This window comes from Coregonus lavaretus (genome assembly GCF_964263955.1).
Source record: "Coregonus lavaretus genome assembly, chromosome: 11".
Lineage (NCBI taxonomy): Eukaryota > Metazoa > Chordata > Actinopteri > Salmoniformes > Salmonidae > Coregonus > Coregonus lavaretus.
The window spans coordinates 40,016,834-40,039,517 of record NC_139998.1 but is presented as its reverse complement, the minus strand read 5'-3'; the positions used below and the strand labels follow the sequence as shown (position 1 = coordinate 40,039,517).

The window sequence follows — 22,684 nt, the reverse complement described above, 5'->3', positions numbered from 1 at the left end:
AAAACTATTCAATTATTGTCTTTCTCTCTCTTTGAGTCAACTACTCACCACATTTTATGCACTGCAGTGCTAGCTAGCTGTAGCTTATGCTTTCAGTACTAGATTCATTCTCTGATCCTTTGATTGGGAGGACAACATGTCAATTCATGCTGCAAGAGCTCTGATAGGTTGGAGGACATCCTATGGAAGTTGTCATAATTACTGTGTAAGTCTATGGAAGGGGGTGAGAGCCACAAGCCTCTTAGGTTTTGTATTGAAGTCAATGTACCCAGAGGAGGACGGAAACTAGCTGTCCTCCGGCTACACCATGGTGCTACCCTACAGAGTGCTGTTGAGGCTACTGTAGACCTTCATTGCAAAACAGTGTGTTTTAAGCAATTATTTGGTGACGTGAATATATTAAGTATAATTTTATCTAAAAAGGGTAACTTTTTAAGTGTTTCACTATTTTTATGAAATTCACTGAGTAGGATGGTCCTCCTCTGAGGAGCCTCCACTGGTCCCTATCCCATTGAAGTTTACATTTAAAATGGTTGATATAAGGATAGGGTTAGGAAGGGTTATGGTTATGGTTAAGGTCAGGGTTATCGTTATGGTAGGGACGTCCCAAGAATCCCAGATAGCACTGACCCATTCGCTACGCCACTCTTTCCCCATGACGCCAATCACACTATGCAATATTTCCCAAACACAAACATCCCTATGCCAATGACACTATGCATGTGAAACATTTTAAATAATACTGCATGTGAGACATTTGAAACGCCATTATGCATGTGAGACATTTAGCCCCTGTAAGTGTGAATAGATCATTTACATCATTCTGCCCAAGAAGGCGGCATTGTAAGCAGTCAAATACCGAATGTGTTTCTTATGAATCCTCAGTGTGTTGGTTGTGTGCTGTTTCTTAAATATTTGTTACCACTGGATGTGTGTGACATATAATTCATACTGTAAGTGTTACAAAATGGTTAACAACACAGAAGCTTTTACCATAGGTTAAAAGTGAGAGGGTAGTTGTATTGTCTTTCATGTTCTTATTGTGTCATTCATGTTGACTTCTATAGTTACTAACCTACAGCCTAAAAGTTTTTCATCTGACGTAACACTAACAACAAAGATAGATGATGACACTCGTGTATTGTTTTGTTTCCCATTTGCCAGTCCAAATGTCCACTTCCTGCCCCCCCCCCCACACACACCCCTCCACCAAAACATAATACACACACCCACCCACTCCTCTCTCTAGCACCTGTGTGTTTCCCTAAATAACAATGGGCGGACTGTGGAGTGAGGGGCTCTGTTTTATCCCTGAGTCTTGTCACGCCCTTTTTATAGGAAACTCATCTCAACGTCCAGCAACAAATGGAATACAGGGATTTATCCGTGGAGATTGTCACGGTTCAGACAGACGACCAGAGGACCACAATTGCGTCACACCAGAAAGTTTATTAAACTTAAGGGAAAAGGGAAGTAGGGAGTGAATGAAGGCTCCAGGGGTAACAGGGATCCCGTCCAATGCGCTGGGTCTGTGCCCCCCCCAGTGGCAGCGATGCGTCCTATGAAGCCGGTGGTGGGTGGTCCAGAAGTCCTGGGGGGGGAGACACAGACACAACAGGGCGGAATGAAACCAGGCAGCAGTACAGTTCAAGGGAAATCCAAAATACGTAGTAGCGAGGCAGAAGGCTGGTCAGAGTTACCGGGATTGAAGAGTAGTCAGGAGTCGTAATGGCAGAAGCAGGTCTGGATCTCCTGAGGCAGATGAGTATCCAAAAAACAGGCAGGTCCGGGGTCACAAAACCAGGGTGAGCCAGAAGCGCGAGCAAACAGGTTCCGGGTGTGAGCTTTGCAGACGATCTGACACCGGAGAGCTGAAAGACAGGGCCTTAAATACTGGGAGAGGTAGTGGGTAATGCAGCGCAGCTGGCAGAGTAATTAGAGCAGAGCAGAGCAGGGACAGGTGGAGCTAGTTAGGCTGAGTAGAGAGAGTGGTGAGCAGAGTGGAAGAAAATTAAGGTGGTAACCCGGTGGAGTGAGAGGCCCATGACAGAACCCCCCCCCCAAGGGACGGCCCCAGAAGTCCCAAGAGCAACACCACGCCGGGCGGGAGGAGGGGAGCCGGAGGAGGGCTAGAACTCCTCCGAACGGTCCGAGTGAACGTCCTCATCCTCGGAGGAAGCCGGAGGGCCGTGGTCGGGAGATGGGACAGGTCCCGAGACAGGATCAGGCACAGGACAGGAAGCCGAGCGGGCCGGACGGTTAGGGACCCCTCTGGGGCGGCCCCTACGGATTGCAGGTTGATCAGGATGCCGTTGGTGGAAAGCGGTGATGAGAGTCCTATCCACAATCCGACTAGCTGGCACCCAGGTCCTTTCCTCAGGTCCATAGCCCTCCCAGTCAATGAGGTACTGGAGACCCCTACCCCTCCGTCTGGACCGAAGCAGGCGGCGGACGGTGTAAACCAGACCACCATCGACGAGCCGTGGAGGAGGAGGACCAGGCGCAGCAGGGACCAGCGGACTCTCATGGATGGGCTTAATCTTAGACACATGGAAAGTGGGGTGCACCCTCAGGGAATTAGGCAGTTGGAGCCGGACAGCAGTTGGGCTAATCACTCTTATGATAGGGAATGGGCCAATGAACCGAGGTGCCAGCTTCTGCGACTCCACCCTGAGTGGCAGGTTCTTCGATGACAACCACACCCTTTGACCAACATGGTAGGTGGGAGCAGGAATTCTCCGACGGTTGGCCCCGGTAGTGTAGCTGGCAACGGATCTGAGGAGTGTGGCTCGGGCTTGTGACCAGGTGCGGCGACATCGACGGGCAAAAGCAAGTGCAGATGGGCAAGTAACCTCCTCTTCCTGGCTGGCAAATAGAGGAGGCTGGTATCCATAAACACATTGGAAAGGGGACATACCGATGGCAGAGCAGGTCAGAGAATTGTGTGCGTACTCCACCCATGTCAATTGCTGCGACCAGGAGTGGGGGTTGCGTGAAGTCATGCATCGCAGTGCCTTCTCGAGCTCCTGATTAGCCCGCTCTGACTGCCCATTGGATTGGGGATGGAATCCGGAAGTCAGACTGACTGTGGCTCCCAGCAGGTGACAGAACTCCTTCCAAAAAGCGGAGGAGAATTGTGGACCACGGTCAGAAACTACATCCTTTGGCAGTCCGTGGATCCGGAAGACGTGTTCCAGGACCACCTGGGCGGTCTCCTTGGCGGTTGGGAGCTTGGGGAGGGGAATGAAGTGTGCCATCTTGCTGAAACGGTCAACGATGGTGAGAATGACGGTCATGCCACTTGAAGGGGGCAGCCCCGTGACAAAGTCAAGGGCGATGTGAGACCAGGGACGTCTGGGCACAGGCAGGGGCTGCAGCAATCCGGCTGGGGGCTGGCAGGACGACTTGTGTTGGTTGCAGATGGGGCAGGCTTGGACGAATTCCCGTACATCCTTCCTCAGAGAGGGCCACCAGAACCTCTGGGCGAGCAGGTTGTAAGTGCGGGTGGAGCCAGGGTGACAAGCTAGGCGGGAGTCATGTCCCCACTGAACGACCTGGGACCTCAGGTCTTCGGGGACAAAAAGGCGGTCAGCTGGGCAAGTGCTGGGACCTGGCTGGTTACGGAGAGCCTCCAGCACCTGTTCCTCAACAGCCCAGGTCAGAGCTGCAACGATGCAGGGACTTGGCAGAATCGACACAGGGTCCTTGGAGGGGGTGTCATCCTTCTGGAATTGACGGGAGAGGGCGTCTGGCTTGGTGTTGCGTGATCCAGGCCGGTATGACAGAGTGAAATTAAACCTGGTGAAGAACAGGGCCCAGCGGGACTGCCTGGAGTTCAACCGTTTGGCCGTGCGGATGTACTCCAAGTTCTTATGATCGGTCCAAACGAGAAATGGAATGGTGGACCCCTCCAGCCAGTGACGCCACTCCTCCAAGGCAAGCTTCACAGCCAGCAGCTCACGGTTCCCTATGTCGTAATTGCACTCAGAGGGGGACAACCGACGTGAGAAAAAGGCACAGGGATGGAGCTTCCTATCCTCCGCAGCCCACTGAGAAATCACAGCACCAACTCCCACATCCGAGGCGTCCACCTCCACAATGAATTGCCGGTCCACATCAGGCATCTGGAGGATGGGAGCGGAGGTGAACCTCACCTTGAGGGTACTGAAGGCTTTGTCGGCTGCTGGGGTCCAGGTGAAGGGTTGCTTGGTGCTGGTTAGAGCAGTGAGAGGGGCAGCAACGGTACTGTAGTTCCGGATAAACTTCCTATAGAAGTTAGCAAACCCCAGAAACTGTTGCAGCTTCTTTCTGTTCTCCGGAACTGGCCATGAAGTGACTGCTGATACTTTGGCAGGATCCATTTGGATACTTCCCTCTGCCACTATGTACCCCAGGAAGGCCACTGTCTTGACGTGAAACTCACATTTCTCTGCCTTGGCGTAGAGGGAATTCTCCAGAAGACGATGAAGGACTTGCTGGACATGGCGGGTGTGTTCAGACAGGTTTCTGGAGTAGATTAAGATGTCATCCAGGTAAACGAAGACAAACTTGTTTAACATGTCCCGCAGTACATCATTCACTAGAGCCTGGAACACAGCAGGAGCATTGGTGAGGCCAAAAGGCATAACCAGATACTCGTAGTGGCCTGTTGGTGTATTGAATGCGGTTTTCCATTCATCTCCCTCCCGGATCCGCACTAGGTGGTAAGCGTTTCTGAGATCCAACTTGGTAAAAACAGTGGCTCCCTGGAGCAACTCAAAAGCAGAGGTGAGCAGAGGCAGAGGGTAACGGTTTTTCACTGTGATGTCGTTGAGTCCCCTGTAGTCGATGCAGGGGCGAAGAGATCCGTCCTTCTTCCCCACAAAGAAGAAGCCAGCACCAGCAGGAGATGAAGATGAACGGATTAATCCTGCGGACAGAGAGCCATTGATGTAGTCCTCCATGGACTTTCTTTCAGGAGCAGACAACGAATAAAGACGACCCTTTGGAGGAGCTGTTCCAGGGAGGAGGTCGATGGCACAGTCGTACGGTCGGTGAGGGGGCAGAGATGTGGCTCTTGCTTTGTTAAACACCTCTCTGAGACCATGGTAGCATTCTGGGACATTGGAGAGGTCAGGAGCGGAGTTAGTAGGTACTGGCCGAGGGGGTAGTGCGGCAGCAAGCAGGCAGGTTCGGTGGCAGTCCTCTCCCCACTCCCTGATCACCCCGGTCACCCAGTCGAGCTGAGGATTGTGCCGGCGGAGCCATGGGTAACCCAGGATGAGGGGTTGGCCTGGAGAGGGGAGCAGGTGAAACTGGATAGTTTCTTGATGGTTTCCGGACAGACCCATCGAGACCGGGGCCGTGACATGAGTGACCGATCCGAGTAAGTGTCCGTCCAGTGCCCGGGCAGGAATAGGAGGTGTCAAACGGAGGTTCTCCAGTCCCAGTTGGCGTGCCAGCTTGATGTCCATTATGTTGGCTTCGGCGCCAGAATCCACCAGAGCAGCCAGGGTGTGAGTTGAGTCAGCGAGGCGGAGGTGAACTTGCAGCAGGGGTTTGCGGTCGGAGGACTGGATGGTCATTGAACTCAACCGGACTCCCCCTATGCCCGGTGAGCTTCGGCCCTTTAAAGGGCAGGTTACCACACGATGTCCATCACCTCCACAATAGAGGCAGAGGTTTGAGGTGAAGCGGCGCTGGCGCTCTGCAGGAGTGAGGGAGGCTCGCCCAATCTCCATAGGCTCAGACTGATCAAGCTGACCTGGGTGAGTGGCAGTAGATGACAGGAGCCCAGTCGGATCTCTCCGAATGCCGGTAGTAGGTGGACCTTGGCGCCCCCTCTCACGACGACGGGTCTGTATCCTTCTGTCGATCCTGACAGTCAGTGCGATGGCTTCATCAAGAGTGGAAGGCAGTTCATGGGAGACCAACTCGTCCTTGATATAGTCAGCCAAACTATGGAAGAACGCGTCCACCAACGATGGTGTGTTCCAAGAACTTCGTCTAGCCAGGGTTCGGAAGTCGATGGAATGGTCTGCGACTGTACGTCTGCCTTGTCGAATACTGAACAGTTCACGAGACGCCTCTGCGGTGGGTGAATCCAGGTCAAACACCTTCAGCATCTCCTCAGCAAACAGGTCGAAGGTTGCACATGCGGGGGTTTGACGTTCGAACTCTGCTGTTCCCCAGAGTCGAGCTCGGCCCGTCAGGTGAGTGATGGCATACCCAACTTTAGCCCCCTCCGTGGCGAAGGTCCTTGGCTGCAAGGAGAACTGAAGTCGGCAGCTAGTCAGGAATGGCCGGACCTGGGTTGAATCGCCGTTGAACCGCTCGGGGTTTCCAATCTTGGGTTCCGGAGCAGCGGCTGCAATGACCGGGGCAGGTAACTCGGGGGCTGGGCTGGTGGGCAGACTGGCTGGGGTAAGGTTGGTGAGGAGTTGAATGATCATGGCGAGTTGTTGTTGCTGCTGCTGGAACTGCTGCTCATGCTCATCGGTTTCCATGTCGGGGAAAGTGTGCGCTGAGTCCATAATGGTCAGATCGTACTGTCACGGTTCAGACAGACGACCAGAGGACCACAATTGCGTCACACCAGAAAGTTTATTAAACTTAAGGGAAAAGGGAAGTAGGGAGTGAATGAAGGCTCCAGGGGTAACAGGGATCCCGTCCAATGCGCTGGGTCTGTGCCCCCCCCAGTGGCAGCGATGCGTCCTATGAAGCCGGTGGTGGGTGGTCCAGAAGTCCTGGGGGGGGGAGACACAGACACAACAGGGCGGAATGAAACCAGGCAGCAGTACAGTTCAAGGGAAATCCAAAATACGTAGTAGCGAGGCAGAAGGCTGGTCAGAGTTACCGGGATTGAAGAGTAGTCAGGAGTCGTAATGGCAGAAGCAGGTCTGGATCTCCTGAGGCAGATGAGTATCCAAAAAACAGGCAGGTCCGGGGTCACAAAACCAGGGTGAGCCAGAAGCGCGAGCAAACAGGTTCCGGGTGTGAGCTTTGCAGACGATCTGACACCGGAGAGCTGAAAGACAGGGCCTTAAATACTGGGAGAGGTAGTGGGTAATGCAGCGCAGCTGGCAGAGTAATTAGAGCAGAGCAGAGCAGGGACAGGTGGAGCTAGTTAGGCTGAGTAGAGAGAGTGGTGAGCAGAGTGGAAGAAAATTAAGGTGGTAACCCGGTGGAGTGAGAGGCCCATGACAGAGATAGAGTTTCAGCCTACAGCTGAACGCCCCTCTCTCACAGCTCCACTGGGTTTCCTTGTTAAGTAAAGCCACAGGAAGACTGTGTCGATGCTGCTGCTGGTGGTCTCCTTGGCATGGCTTGATGGCTGTGTGTGTGGTTAAGGTGGGCTTGGCTCTAGTCTGATCTTCCTTTCTGTTTACCTCTGTGTGCCTCCAGAGCGAGTACAGCCCAGCATGGCAGCCCCTGGCAGCTCCAGCGGACTAGAGGTTCTCCTGTCTACGCTGCAGGTAGGAACGCCCAGGGTCTGGGACTGGGACTGTATGTGTGGCTGTGCCTGTGCTGTGTGACTGTGTCTCTGTTTATTAGGGTTCCCTGATAAGGCAGACTAAAATGGAATACTCCAAATAAAAGTGGGCAGCGGTGCTGCTGACGGACGGGACTGGGACGCTAGGCTAGCAACAGGCACTTCCTACGTAGAGCTGAAAGAGGAAGATAAAAGGTGATAAGTATTCTCTCAACACCCAGCATCTGGAAACATGTTTACAACTTTCACTTGCTGAACAGTTACTGTTCGACAGATAAGCACAGGGCATAGATCACTCTAGTATTACTTGGACAGCTAGTGTAATTGCTATAATTCCTTTTGGAAACAGAAGTGTATTCTTTCTGTCCCTGACACTAAAACTGAAACTAAATAATATAAAAACGAAATTGAAATGTTTTTATAAAAATTTACTCGTTTTTATTTAGTTAAAGTGGATCTGAAAACTAACTGAAACTAAACTGAATTTCAAAGAAAAATCTTAAAACTAATAGAAATGAAAACGAATATAAAACACCAAACTATAATAACCTTGCACCCAATGCCTTCCTTATGGTTCTTTGGTTTTTCCAGTTTCTGTGTGGTCCGTTTGTCTGCACCAAGTTTAGTATAGTTTTGTGTTTTTATATTCATTTTTATTTAGATTAGTTTTAAGATCTTTATTTGAAGTTTAGTTTCAGTTAGTTTTCAGATCCACTTTACTAGTTTTTATTTAGTTGAAGTTTTATGAAAACATTTCTATTTTGTTTTTATATTATTTAGTTTCAGTTTTAGTGTTAGGGACACAAAGTAGCCTATGTGTGGGAGGCTAGGAGACATTAATGTGTTGTATAATTGTTGTGTTTTTGAGGATGTCACTTCTTGCCACTGAGGGGCAGTAATGCATAAGCGGATGGGTCAGGTCATAAGTAAGGTTAGGTTTAAAGGTAGACTCAGCGAGATGACAGTAGTAGTGGGTCAAGTAAACAGTAGTAGTGGGTCAAGATCTTTTCTCCCCACAGAATGCAGGGGACATTGAGAGCGCCCTCAATATCCTCAACGTGCTGGATGAGCTGCTTTCAGCTGGTGAGTCTTCGTTGTTGATTCCGATTCATAGTACAGATTCATAGTCATTCCATGCAGATATATAATGCTACAGTCCTCTACTCTCCTTTGAGATCTACAGTCAATTACCCTTCTTTGGTTTAGTTGCCTTTAGTCAGTGTGTGTGTGTGTGTGTGTGTGTGTGTGTGTGTGTGTGTTCCAGGCACAGACAGACGGATCACCTACATGATCTTGAAGGGTGGCAGCGAGGCCCTCCTGAGCTCCCTGATGACCACAGTCAGGACTTTCTCCCCCAACTTCACTATCCTCCTCCCCGTGCTGTACCTCCTGGCCAAGGTCGGACACAGAGGTGAGGCTCCGACTGAATGATCGGAATGAAAATATAGTTTACAAGAACGTGAAATGTTACAAAAATAGAGGTATCGTAAGTGGGGTAATTATTTAGCTGTTGTTATATAAGTACAGTAAATGGCTATTTGTCTCAATTATATGTTGTAGTGAGAGGTTGTCAAATGGTTCGTAGATCCTAACCTTTCAAAACTGTGGGTAGCTTGATTTTCTTAGCTTCCATCTTAGAATGTCAACACGACAAATAATGGAGACCTCATGGTGTTCTCCTCATTGGCAGAGGTATCAGCTTTAAATAGAAAGGCCAGGCCAACAGGTCCATCTGACTAACAAACCATGTTATCCATTATGTGACAAAGCTTCCCTGACATGGATGCATACCCTCATATCTTCATTAGTGACATGTGGCCACTAGTAGGAATATACATTTTGCATTACATTTTAGTTATTTAGCAGACGCTCTTATCCAGAGCGACTTACAGCGAGTTAGTGCATTCATCTTAAGATAGCTAGGTGAGACAACCACATATCTCAGTCATAGTATGATAATGTTTCCTCAATAAAGTATAGCTATCAGCAAAGTCAGTGCTAGTAGGAAAAAGTCAAGTGTGAGTGTAAGTGTTAGTTTACAAAAGGCATTTTTTGTTGTTGTTGGGGAGTGAGGGGGGGATGCTGTGGGATAAGCTTTCTCCATTCATATTCATTGAAATGTTTATTCTAACCCACACTAATGAAGCATTTATGGTAACTGGTATCAGCAGCATAAGCTGGTCTCTAAAATATAATTTTGGTCTCAAGCTATTTCGACAAGAATGAGAAGCAACGGTCAAATTTCAGCGCTGGGTTGTTGTGACCTAAGTGATCTTTCCACCTAATTCATCAGCAAAATTAGACATCCGGGTCAAAGGTCCCCAGCTGGCTTTTGGGAAATACATTTGTGTTTCCACTTGAGAGCAAGGTCACATAGAAGCAACAGTCGATTTGATATGGTGCTGTGCGCTAAAATTGATTTATGAGCTTGCATTACTATTTGCATTAGATCCCAAATCACTTTATTTTATTGCTTTCATTATGTTATTGCTAAACAGCACATATTGTATTTATTGGTCTCATCTGCATTACAATGAAAGGAAAGCTTTGCTCCTTACTTCAAGGCCTGATGAGCCTGTTCTGTCTGCTCTCCAAAACATACAGTACAGTCATCTAATGAATGCCTTTGACGGGACACTTTATATTTAATGGGTGTCCTCCGATCATAAATTCCAGCTCTGAATATTTATGCACAAGGCATTATCCAATAAAGCCATTGAAGCTTTTTCCACACTAATTGCTGTGATATTTGTTCAAAAACTAGGATTGCTGTGCCTGGTTAAGCAATCTATTCCACTCCTCGGACCGACAGGCAATTCACATGTGTAAAAGCACCAAGAAATCATTCAAGCAAATTGACAATTTATGAGCATTGGCATTGCATATCATTCAGTGCAAAATTTGCCCTCATGCTACCAAGCAGCATTTATTAATGTGTTCATTTCATTATGGTAATTCTCACTGAGAAGTGTTTTCTTGTTATTTTAAGTGGCGGATGAAATATTCAAAACACATACACAAACTGTTTTAATTCCACTGATCAAATATTTATCTTAATTTGCTTGATCTCTTTTTCTACCTCATAGAATTTTCTCTGAAAAATAACTATGTGAACATTTGCACCGGTGCAAACAGTGTCAGTGGTGTTTTGTGTGTCTCGATCAGTCCGTCGTATTGGGATGAAGCCAGAGAAGGCGGAGGCTGTGCTGCTGACACTCACTCTGCTGAAACAGAATATAAAACATACCAGGAGGACGGCAGCCTGCCTTTGGGTACTCCAGGTCTTCTGCTCCTCTGGTAGGTAAACGGCCAAACTCCTTAAAGCTTCAATCACACTTTACTGCTTTGTCCATCTGATTTACTCTCAATGTCAACAGTATCCAGAAGTAATACAAATATTTCTATGGAACTCTGTGAGTTCAGGGAATATGGAGGAGGTCTACATTCTGACGAGGCACGAAACATTTGGCTTGAGTATTGACATGTGCTGGTGCCCTTAATTTAGGATAGTAATGAGGATTTATTAAAAACATACTCTATCTAAATGTTGACCAGTGAAATGGTAAAATAACATGTCTGAGGTCACATGGTCAGAGCTGAAGCAGCTTTAAGTCTGATCATTTTTACAATGACTATAAACTGTCAATGAAAAGTATCGTCTGTACGCATACTGTACCTAGTTTATGTGGTTGAAGTTTGAATTTTGGTTGAAGTCTATTGAAATTCCCATGAGGCCAGTAGATTTCCACTGTGGACTCGTAAGAGATCGGACAGGGAGAAACATCATCAACTAGCACTAGCCAGTAAAAATGAAATACTCAAAGGGCATTAATATCGACGTGAGACTTTGTTTACTTTTGTATCTTTCAGTCACCACTGCTACGCTGCTAGGATAAAACCGAGGCCTGGACGTTATATTCAGACTGATACCCCCTCATACTACGAGGCACATACGCACAGTGAAGTGAGTATCGTATATCATGTCTATCTGTCATTGGCTGTGCCAGAGGCATGCCACAGCTACAGCCAGAGCTCAACAGTGTACTCACCGCTGCATGCTCCAAGTGCTACACATAACACGGACGGATCAGCTCGCACTGAAAATGAGACTAACAAGTGCTGGGTGAATCAAATACCGCACTCTATGTGATTTATAGCCTGAGTTTTAAACATAATTTCTACAGAATTGTTGTAAATTGTTCTTTGTAGTTAGCCAATATTTAACATTCCTAAAGCCCATACCAATAGGCTTTGGCCTAATACATTTTTGTCGCACGAGGGGTATAATGTGTCCCATAAGATTGACTGGCAATCTTAAATGTCAATCAAACCACATGGAGACCACAAATGTGTCTTATTATCACTTTTTATCATCTCATTTGTTCACAGACACCAGTAGGTCTAGTACTGCTACAGTGAGGGAAAAAATAATTTGATCCCCTGCTGATTTTGTAAATTTGCCCACTGACAAAGAAATGATCAGTCTATAGTTTTAATGGTAGGTTTATTTGAACAGTGAGAGACAGAATAACAACAAAAAAATCCAGAAAAATGCATTTCAAAAATGTTATAAATTGATTTGCATTTTAATGAGGGAAATAAGTATTTGACCCCCTCTCAATCAGAAAGATTTCTGGCTCCTAGGTGTCTTTTATACAGGTGGTCCTCTGTAGCTCAGCTGGTAGAGCACGGCGCTTGTAACGCCAAGGTAGTGGGTTCGATCCCCGGGACCACCCATACACAAAAAAAATAATAATAATGTATGCACGCACGACTGTAAGTCGCTTTGGATAAAAGCGTCTGCTAAATGGCATATTATTATTATTATAACGAGCTGAGATTAGGAGCACACTCTTAAAGGGAGTGCTCCTAATCTCAGCTTGTTACCTGTATAAAAGACACCTGTCCACAGAAGCAATCAATCAATCAGATTCCAAACTCTCCACCATGGCCAAGACCAAAGAGCTCTCCAAGGATGTTAGGGACAAGATTGTAGACCTACACAAGGCTGTAATGGGTTACAAGACCATCGCCAAGCAGCTTGGTGAGAAGGTGACAACAGTTGGTGCGATTATTCGCAAATGGAAGAAACACAAAATAACTGTCAATCTCCCTCAGCCTGGGGCTCCATGCAAGATCTCACCTCGTGGAGTTGCAATGATCATGAGAACAGTGAGGAATCAGCCCAGAACTACACGGGAGGATCTTGTCAATGATCTCAAGGCAGCTGGGACCATCGTCACCAAGAAAACAATTGGTAACACACTATGCCGTGAAGGACTGAAATCCTGCAGCGCCCGCAAGGTCTCCCTGCTCAAGAAAGCACATATACAGGACCGTCTGAAGTTTGCCAATGAACATCTGAATGATTCAGAGGAGAACTGGGTGAAAGTGTTGTGGTCAGATGAGACCAAAATCGAGCTCTTTGGCATCAACTCAACTCACCGTGTTTGGAGGAGGAGGAATGCTGCCTATGACACCAAGAACACCATCCCCACCGTCAAACATAAAGGTGGAAACATTATGCTTTGAGGGTGTTTTTCTGCTAAAGGGACAGGACAACTTCACCGCATCAAAGGGACGATCGACGGGGTCATGTACCGTCAAATCTTGGGTGAGAACCTCATTCCCTCAGCCAGGGCATTGAAAATGGGTCGTGGATGGGTATTCCAGCCTGACAATGAACCAAAACACACGGCCAAGGCAACAAAGGAGTGTCTCAAGAAGACGCACATTAAGGTCCTGGAGTGGCCTAGCCAGTCTCCAGACCTTAATCCCATAGATAATCTGTGGAGGGAGCTGATGGTTCGAGTTGCCAAACGTCAGGCTCGAAACCTTAATGACTTGGAGAAGATCTGCAAAGAGAAGTGGGACAAAATCCCTCCTGAGATGTGTGCAAACCTGGTGGCCAATTACAAGAAATGTCTGACCTCTGTGATTGCCAACAAGGGTTTTGCCACCAAGTACTAAGTCATGTTTTGCAGAAGGGTCAAATACTTATTTCTCTCATTAAAATGCAAATCAATTTATAACATTTTTGACATGCGTTTTTCTGGATTTTTTGTTGTTATTCTGTCTCTCACTGTTCAAATAAACCTACCATTAAAATTATAGACTGATTATGTCTTTGTCAGTGGGCAAACGTACAAAATCAGCAGGGGATCAAATACTTTTTTCCCTCACTGTATTACATTTACATTTGAGTCATTTAGCAGATGCTCTTCTCCAGAGTGACTTACAGTTAGTGCATTCATCTTAAGGTAGCTACTGTAGGTGGGACCACCACATACCACAGGCATAGAAAGTACATTTTTCCTCAATAAAGTAGCTATCAGTAGAGTCAGAGCTAGAAGGACCGCAGACTATGGAGCTCCACTAAATTTGAACATGAACAGAGTTGAGTACGATACATGCATTTGAGTATACTTGGACAGTCCAATTAATGATTTAACACTAGAAGCGCCGAGGCACTCCGTCCATACCTTTTTCTAAATTATTCTATTTAACAGATATGTTGTTAAAATTTTGATATCACGAACAGAATTTGCGTTATAAGCAGTTTTAAGAGGACGTAATTTTTTTCTCAGAAGTGCCAAAAGGTGACTTTCAAATCCTCCTACAGTCACATCCATGTAAGACGTTTAGATTTTTATATAGTATCAGAAAGAGGTTTCCAAAACACTTACCTTTGTCAAATAACTCTCAAAATGTAAAAGAAATACCTGCTGTTCCTTTGCGCTCCACACGTGAGCACACGGCAGCAGATCGCCTACAGTAACATAAACTAATGTAAATGCTATTCTGTTCTTTGAAAAAAAGTATCTTCGTATTCTAATGTTACCCAAGACCTTCGTAAACACAACCAAAGGATTATTTTTCTATAGCATACACTGAGTGTTCAAAACATTAAGAAAACCTTCCTAATATTGACTTGCACCCCCCCCCTTTTGCCCTCAGAACTCGTCGGTCCATGGACTCTACAAGGTGTCAAAAGTGTTCCACAGGGATGCTGGCCCATGTTGACTCCAATGCTTCCCACAGTTGTGTCAAGTTGGCTGGATGTCCTTTGTGTGGTGGACCATTCTTGATACACACGGGAAACTGTTGAGCGTGAAAAACCCAGCAGAGTTTCAGTTCTTGACACAAACCGGTGCACCTGACATCTACTACCATACCCTGTTCAAAGGCACTTAAATATTTTGTCTTGCCCTTTCTTTTTTTTCTTCTTTTTTTTTTTGTTGGGGGGTAGATCAGCTTGAATATTGCAGATAGATTGTAACTTCCATAAATGTAATTGTCTGCATCACTTCCAATCCCCCATGTTTATATATACAGTGGGGGAAAAAAGTATTTAGTCAGCCACCAATTGTGCAAGTTCTCCCACTTAAAAAGATGAGAGAGGCCTGTACTTTTCATCATAGGTACACGTCAACTATAACAGACAAATTGAGAAAATAAATTCCAGAAAATCACATTGTAGGATTTTTAATGAATTTATTTGCAAATTATGGTGGAAAATAAGTATTTGGTCAATAACAAAAGTTTCTCAATACTTTGTTATATACCCTTTGTTGGCAATGACACAGGTCAAACGTTTTCTGTAAGTCTTCACAAGGTTTTCACACACTGTTGCTGGTATTTTGGCCCATTCCTCCATGCAGATCTCCTCTAGTGCAGTGATGTTTTGGGGCTATCGCTGGGCAACACTGACTTTCAGCTCCCTCCAAAGATTTTCTATGGGGTTGAGATCTGGAGACTGGCTAGGCCACTCCAGGACCTTGAAATGCTTCTTACGAAGCCACTCCTTCGTTGCCCGGCGGTGTGTTTGGGATCATTGTCATGCTGAAAGACCCAGCCACGTTTCATCTTCAATGCCCTTGCTGATGGAAGGAGGTTTTCACTCAAAATCTCACGATACATGGCCCCATTCATTCTTTCCTTTACACGGATCAGTCGTCCTGGTCCCTTTGCAGAAAAACAGCCCCAAAGCATGATGTTTCCACCCCCATGCTTCACAGTAGGTATGGTGTTCTTTGGATGCAACTCAGCATTCTTTGTCCTCCAAACACGAAGAGTTGAGTTTTTACCAAAAAGTTATATTTTGGTTTCATCTGACCATATGACATTCTCCCAATCCTCTTCTGGATCATCCAAATGCACTCTAGCAAACTTCAGACGGGCCTGGCTTAAGCAGGGGGACACGTCTGGCACTGCAGGATTTGAGTCCCTGGCGGCGTAGTGTGTTACTGATGGTAGGCTTTGTTACTTTGGTCCCAGCTCTCTGCAGGTCATTCACTAGGTCCCCCCTTGTGGTTCTGGGATTTTTGCTCACCGTTCTTGTGATCATTTTGACCCCACGGGGTGAGATCTTGCGTGGAGCCCCAGATCGAGGGAGATTATCAGTGGCCTTGTATGTCTTCCATTTCCTAATAATTGCTCCCACAGTTGATTTCTTCAAACCAAGCTGCTTACCTATTGCAGATTCAGTCTTCCCAGCCTCGTGCAGGTCTACAATTTTGTTTCTGGTGTCCTTTGACAGCTCTTTGGTCTTGGCCGTAGTGGAGTTTGGAGTATGACTGTTTGAGGTTGTGGACAGGTGTCTTTTCTACTGATAACAAGTTCAAACAGGTGCCATTAATACAGGTAAAGAGTGGAGGACAGAGGAGCCTCTTAAAGAAGAAGTTACAGGTCTGTGAGAGCCAGAAATCTTGCTTGTTTGTAGGTGACCAAATACTTATTTTCCACCAATAAATTCATTAAAAATCCTACAATGTGATTTTCTGGAATTTTTTTTCTCATTTTGTCTGTCATAGTTGACGTGTACCTATGATGAAAATTACAGGCCTCTCTCATCTTTTTAAGTGGGAGAACTTGCACAGTTGGTCGCTGACTAAATACTTTTTCCCCCCACTGTATGTATATACACTGCTCAAAAAAATAAAGGGAACAATTAAACAACACAATGTAACTCCAAGTCAATCACACTTCTGTGAAATCAAACTGTCCACTTAGGAAGCAACACTGATTGACAATAAATTTCACATGCTGTTGTGCAAATGGAATAGACAACAGGTGGAAATTATAGGCAATTAGCAAGACACCCCCAATAAAGGACTGGTTTTGCAGGTGGTGACCACAGACCACTTCTCAGTTCATATGCTTCCTGGCTGATGTTTTGGTCACTTTTGAATGCTGGCGGTGCTTTCACTCTAGTGGTAGCATGAGACGGAGTCTACAACCCACACAAGTGGCTCAGGTAGTGCAGCTCATCCAGGATGGCACATCAATGCGAGCTGTGGGAAGAAGGTTTGCTGTGTCTGTCAGCGTAGTTTCCAGAGCATGGAGGCGCTACCAGGAGACAGGCCAGTACATCAGGAGACGTGGAGGAGGCCGTAGGAGGGCAACAACCCAGCAGCAGGACCGCTACCTCCGCCTTTGTGCAAGGAGGAGCAGGAGGAGCACTGCCAGAGCCCTGCAAAATGACCTCCAGCAGGCCACAAATTTGCATGTGTCTGCTCAAACGGTCAGAAACAGACTCCATGAGGGTGGTATGAGGGCCCGACGTCCACAGGTGGGGGTTGTGCTTACAGCCCAAGACCGTGCAGGACGTTTGGCATTTGCCAGAGAACACCAAGATAGGCAAATTCGCCACTGGCGCCCTGTGCGCTTCACAGATTAAAGCAGGTTCACACTGAGCACATGTGACAGACGTGACAGAGTCTGGAGATGCCGTGGAGAACGTTCTGCTGCCTGCAACATCCTCCAGCATGACCGGTTTGGCGATGGGTCAGTCATGGTGTGGGGTGGCATTTCTTTGGGGGGCCGCACAGCCCTCCATGTGCTCGCCAGAGGTAGCCTCACTGCCATTAGGTACCGAGATGAGATCCTCAGACCCCTTGTGAGACCATATGCTGGTGCGGTTGGCCCTGGGTTCCTCCTAATGCAAGACAATGCTAGACCTCATGTGTCTGGAGTGTGTCAGCATTTCCTGCAAGAGGAAGGCATTGATGCTATGGACTGGCCCGCTCGTTCCCCAGACCTGAATCCAATTGAGCACATCTGGGACATCATGTCTCGCTCCATCCACCAACGCCACGTTGCACCACAGACTGTACAGGAGTTGGCGGATGCTTTAGTCCAGGTCTGGGAGGAGATCCCTCAGGAGACCATCCGCCACCTCATCAGGAGCATGCCCAGGCGTTGTAGGGAGGTCATACAGGCACGTGGAGGCCACACACACTACTGAGCCTCATTTTGACTTGTTTTAAGGACATTACATTACATTTACATTACGTCATTTAGCAGACGCTCTTATCCAGAGCGACTTACAAATTGGTGCATTCACCTTATAGCCAGTGGGATAACCACTTTACAATTATTATTATTATTATTTTTTTTGGGGGGGGGGGGGGGGGGGGGGGTTAGAAGGATTACTTTATCCTATCCCAGGTGTTCCTTAAAGAGGTGGGGTTTCAAATGTCTCCGGAAGGTGGTGAGTGACTCCGCTGTCCTGGCGTCGTGAGGGAGCTTGTTCCACCATTGGAGTGCCAGAGCAGCGAACAGTTTTGACTGGGCTGAGGGGGAACTGTGCTTCAGCAGAGGTAGCGGAGCCAGCAGGCCAGAGGTGGATGAACGCAATGCCCTCGTTTGGGTGTAGGGACTGATCAGAGCCTGAAGGTACGGAGGTGCCGTTCCCCTCACAGCTCCGTAGGCAAGCACCATGGTCTTGTAGCAGATGCGAGCTTCAACTGGAAGCCAGTGTAGTGTGCGGATGAGCGGGGTGACGTGAGAGAACTTGGGAAGGTTGAACACCAGACGGGCTGCGGCATTCTGGATGAGTTGTAGGGGTTTAATGGCACAGGCAGGGAGCCCAGCCAACAGCGAGTTGCAGTAATCCAGACGGGAGATGACAAGTGCCTGGATTAGGACCTGTGCCGCTTCCTGTGTAAAGCAGGGTCGTACATCAAAGTTGGATAAGCCTGTAGTGTGGTTTTACACTTTAATTTTGAGGGTGACTCCAAATCCAGACCTCCATGGGTTGATAAATTTGATTTCCATTGATAATTTTTGTGTGATTTTGTTGTCAGCACATTCAACTATGTAAAGAAAAAAGTATTTAATAAGATTATTTCATTCATTCAGATCTAGGATGTGTTATTTTAGTGTTCCCTTTATTTTTTTGAGCAGTGTATATACATACAGTGGGGGGAAAAAGTATTTAGTCAGCCAACAATTGTGCAAGTTCTCCCACTTAAAAAGATGAGAGAGGCCTGTAATTTTCATCATAGGTACACGTCAACTATGACAGACAAAATGAGGAAAAAAAATCCAGAAAATCACATTGTAGGATTTTTTATGAATTTATTTGCAAATTATGGTGGAAAATAAGTATTTGGTCACCTACAAACAAGCAAGATGTCTGGCTCTCACAGACCTGTAACTTCTTCTTTAAGATGCTCCTCTGTCCTCCACTCATTACCTGTGTTAATGGCACATGTTTGAACTTGTTATCAGTATAAAATACACCTGTCCACAACCTCAAACAGTCACACTCCAAACTCCACTATGGCCAAGACCAAAGAGCTGTCAAAGGACACCAGAAACAAAATTGTAGACCTGCACCAGGCTGGGAAGACTGAATCTGCAATAGATAAGCAGCTTGGTTTGAAGAAATCAACTGTGGGAGCAATTATTAGGAAATGGAAGACATACAAGACCACTGATAATCTCCCTCGATCTGGGGCTCCACGCAAGATCTCACCCCGTGGGGGTCAAAATGATCACAAGAACGGTGAGCAAAAATCCCAGAACCACAAGGGGGGACCTAGTGAATGACCTGCAGAGAGCTGGGACCAAAGTAACAAAGCCTACCATCAGTAACACACTACGCCGCCAGGGACTCAAATCCTGCAGTGCAAGACGTGTCCCCCTGCTTAAGCCAGTACATGTCCAGGCCCGTCTGAAGTTTGCTAGAGTGCATTTGGATGATCCAGAAGAGGATTGGGAGAATGTCATATGGTCAGATGAAACCAAAATATAACTTTTTGGTAAAAACTCAACTCGTCGTGTTTGGAGGACAAAGAATGCTGAGTTGCATCCAAAGAACACCATACCTACTGTGAAGCATGGGGGTGGAAACATCATGCTTTGGGGCTGTTTTTCTGCAAAGGGACCAGGACGACTGATCTGTGTAAAGGAAAGAATGAATGGGGCCATGTATCGTGAGATTTTGAGTGAAAACCTCCTTCCATCAGCAAGGGCATTGAAGATGAAACGTGGCTGGGTCTTTCAGCATGACAATGATCCCAAACACACCGCCCGGGCAACGAATGAGTGGCTTCGTAAGAAGCATTTCAAAGTCCTGGAGTGGCCTAGCCAGTCTCCAGATCTCAACCCCATAGAAAATCTTTGGAGGGAGTTGAAAGTCCGTGTTGCCCAGCGACAGCCCCAAAACATCACTGCTCTAGAGGAGATCTGCATGGAGGAATGGGCCAAAATACCAGCAACAGTGTGTGAAAACCTTGTGAAGACTTACAGAAAACGTTTGACCTGTGTCATTGCCAACAAAGGGTATATAACAAAGTATTGAGAAACTTTTGTTATTGACCAAATACTTATTTTCCACCATAATTTGCAAATAAATTAATTAAAAATCCTACAATGTGATTTTCTGGATTTTTTTTTCTCATTTTGTCTGTCATAGTTGACGTGTACCTATGATGAAAATTACAGGCCTCTCTCATCTTTTTAAGTGGGAGAACTTGCACAATTGGTGGCTGACTAAATACATTTTTCCCCCACTGTATATACATATATATACATACATATATACATACATACATACATACATATCCTTTAAAAATATATATATATTCCCCTTTATTACTTTCCAACCCCGCCACCCTTTCCCCAATTGGAGTAAACTAGTGAACAACAACGCCTAGGCCTCTACTTCCAGCCCATACCCACTATCTACATTTTATGGACACAGTCAATTTTACAATAATTACATTTTGTTTGTTCTTTCTCCTGAACTTCTTCTACTCTCAACCTCTCCGATCATTTTCATGATGTCCATCCGGTTTGCTTCTATATGCCATATCTTTCTAACTGTGCTCCTTCACAAAAGCTCCCAACCTACAACCCATACACTTATTATGGACACAGCGTGCCTACATTATTAGTTATCTTGTTATTGTTTGTTGTTAGTTGTTATTAGTCCCATCCTTCAATTCCATTCAACACTTCCCATCTATCTTTTAACACCATCCATATAGGATTTCTATTTGCCATATATATTTCAACTGTACTGTGATGTCTTACAAAAGTTCTGAACCTTTCTATTCTCATTGTTTCTACAGATTGTGAATTGAAAATAAACATTTTTGCTAATAGTATTATTATATATTGATCGATTGATTATGACTTTTCAGATCACCCAGTAGTGCTATCTGCAGGGTTAGCTCCAGGTAAATTTTGCAATCCTTTAGCCATTCCTGGACCTGTGTCCAAAAACAAGCTACAAATGGACAGTACCAAAACAAATGATCGAATGATTCTGTCTCTTCGCAGCAAAATCTGCAGAGCTGGGAAGATTGTATCCCCCATATAAACATTCTATTGGTAGCAAGAATTGTATATAATAATTTAAATTGAAAGATTCTAAGTTTTGAATCCGGTGTCGTTTTGCGTATCAGTTCATAAACACTATGCCATGGGATCGGTACGTCAAAAATCTCTTCCCAACTATTTTGCAATCTATATGGGACGGCTGTCAATCCTTTGGTCCTTAAATGAAATTGATATACCTTTTTATTTATCACAGTTTTCCTTAACCAAATATGTTCTTTAATGCAAGGCCGACAGACAAGTTCCTTACTTTCTCCTCCTTCCACTTTCCTCTTCCATTTTTGCGGCAAGGCTGCAATTATTTGCTTGTAATTTGGGGTAGAGCAGACATTTCCATATGTTTTTGTTAGCTGCATGTGCAGCATAACTCCACCAATCCTACCGATGATATCATTTACAAAGATTATACCTTTTTTAAACATTTTGTCAAAAGAAAAAGTTTTTTTGTCAGTTAGTATATTTGAGTTTAACCACAATATTTGTTGCATTATTTGTTCTGTCGTTTCTGGAGGATTAAATTGAAATTGCAACCAACTTTCTATGGCTTGTTTTAGAAATAGTGATCTCTGGGAGATGATTTCCTTTTCAAATAACTGAAAGTGAGTTGTTGTAATCTGAATAAAGGGAAAAAGGCCATTCTTGAACATTGGGTGAGACAATCTTACTAATTTGCTAGAGAACCAGTTCTGATTTAAGTATAACTTTTGTATGACTGAAGCTTTTAGTGATAGGTCTAATGCTTTAATATTTAATAATTTCTGTCCTCCGAATTCATATTCATTTAATAAATAGGCCCGTTTAATTTTGTCTGGCTTGCCGTTCCAAATAAAATTGAATATTTCTTCCTCTAAATGGCACACACACACAATCTATGTCTCAATTGTCTCAAGCCTTAAAAATCCTTCTTTAACCTTTCTCTACCCCTTCATCTACACTGATTGAAGTGGATTTAACAAGTGACATCAATAAGGGATCATAGCTTTCACCTGGATTCACCTGGTCAGTTTGTCATGGAAAGATCATGTTCTTAATGTTTTGTACATGCAGTGTATATGAAATGTAATTATTAGACCATTAGAATGTTGCAGTCAAAATGGCTGCTCATTGGCGTAGTAAAGAGGGTAGCGAGGCCCAGTAGTTTAAATGTTAACTAAGCTTATTGTGTCTCATGAGTTAGCATAAGTATTCAGACCCTTTACCCTTTATTTTGTTGAAGCACCTTTGGCAGCAAATACAGCCTCAAGTCTTCTTGGGTATGATGCTACAAGCTTGGCTCACCTGTATTTGGGGAGTTTCTCCTGTTCTTCTCTGCAGATCCTCTCAAGCTATGTCTGGTTTGATGGGGAGCTATTTTTAGGCCTCTCCAGAGATGTTAGATCGCGTTCAAGTCCGGGCTCTGGCTGGGCCACTCAAGGACTTGACTGTCTGGGCTACTCAAGGACTTGTCCCAAAGCCACTCCTGCGTTGTCTTGGCTGTGTGCTTAGGGTCGTTGTCCTGTTGGAAGGTGAACCTTCACCCCAGTCTGAGGTCCTGAGCACTCTGGAGCAGGTTTTCATCAAGGATCTCTCTGTACTTTACTCCGT

At 45.7% G+C, this 22,684-nt stretch overlaps 1 pseudogene across 1 annotated transcript in view; it reads left to right on the top strand.

The window, feature by feature from the left end:
* LOC311137544 (cytosolic carboxypeptidase 4-like) overlaps nt 1-22,684 on the top strand; it is a 226,011-nt pseudogene that overhangs the window by 11,436 nt on the left and 191,891 nt on the right. The window contains exons 2-6 of the transcript in view: nt 7,384-7,454; nt 8,491-8,554; nt 8,736-8,882; nt 10,637-10,768; nt 11,342-11,435. The product of the transcript in view is annotated as a cytosolic carboxypeptidase 4-like (transcript). The remainder of the gene's footprint in view (nt 1-7,383; nt 7,455-8,490; nt 8,555-8,735; nt 8,883-10,636; nt 10,769-11,341; nt 11,436-22,684) is intronic.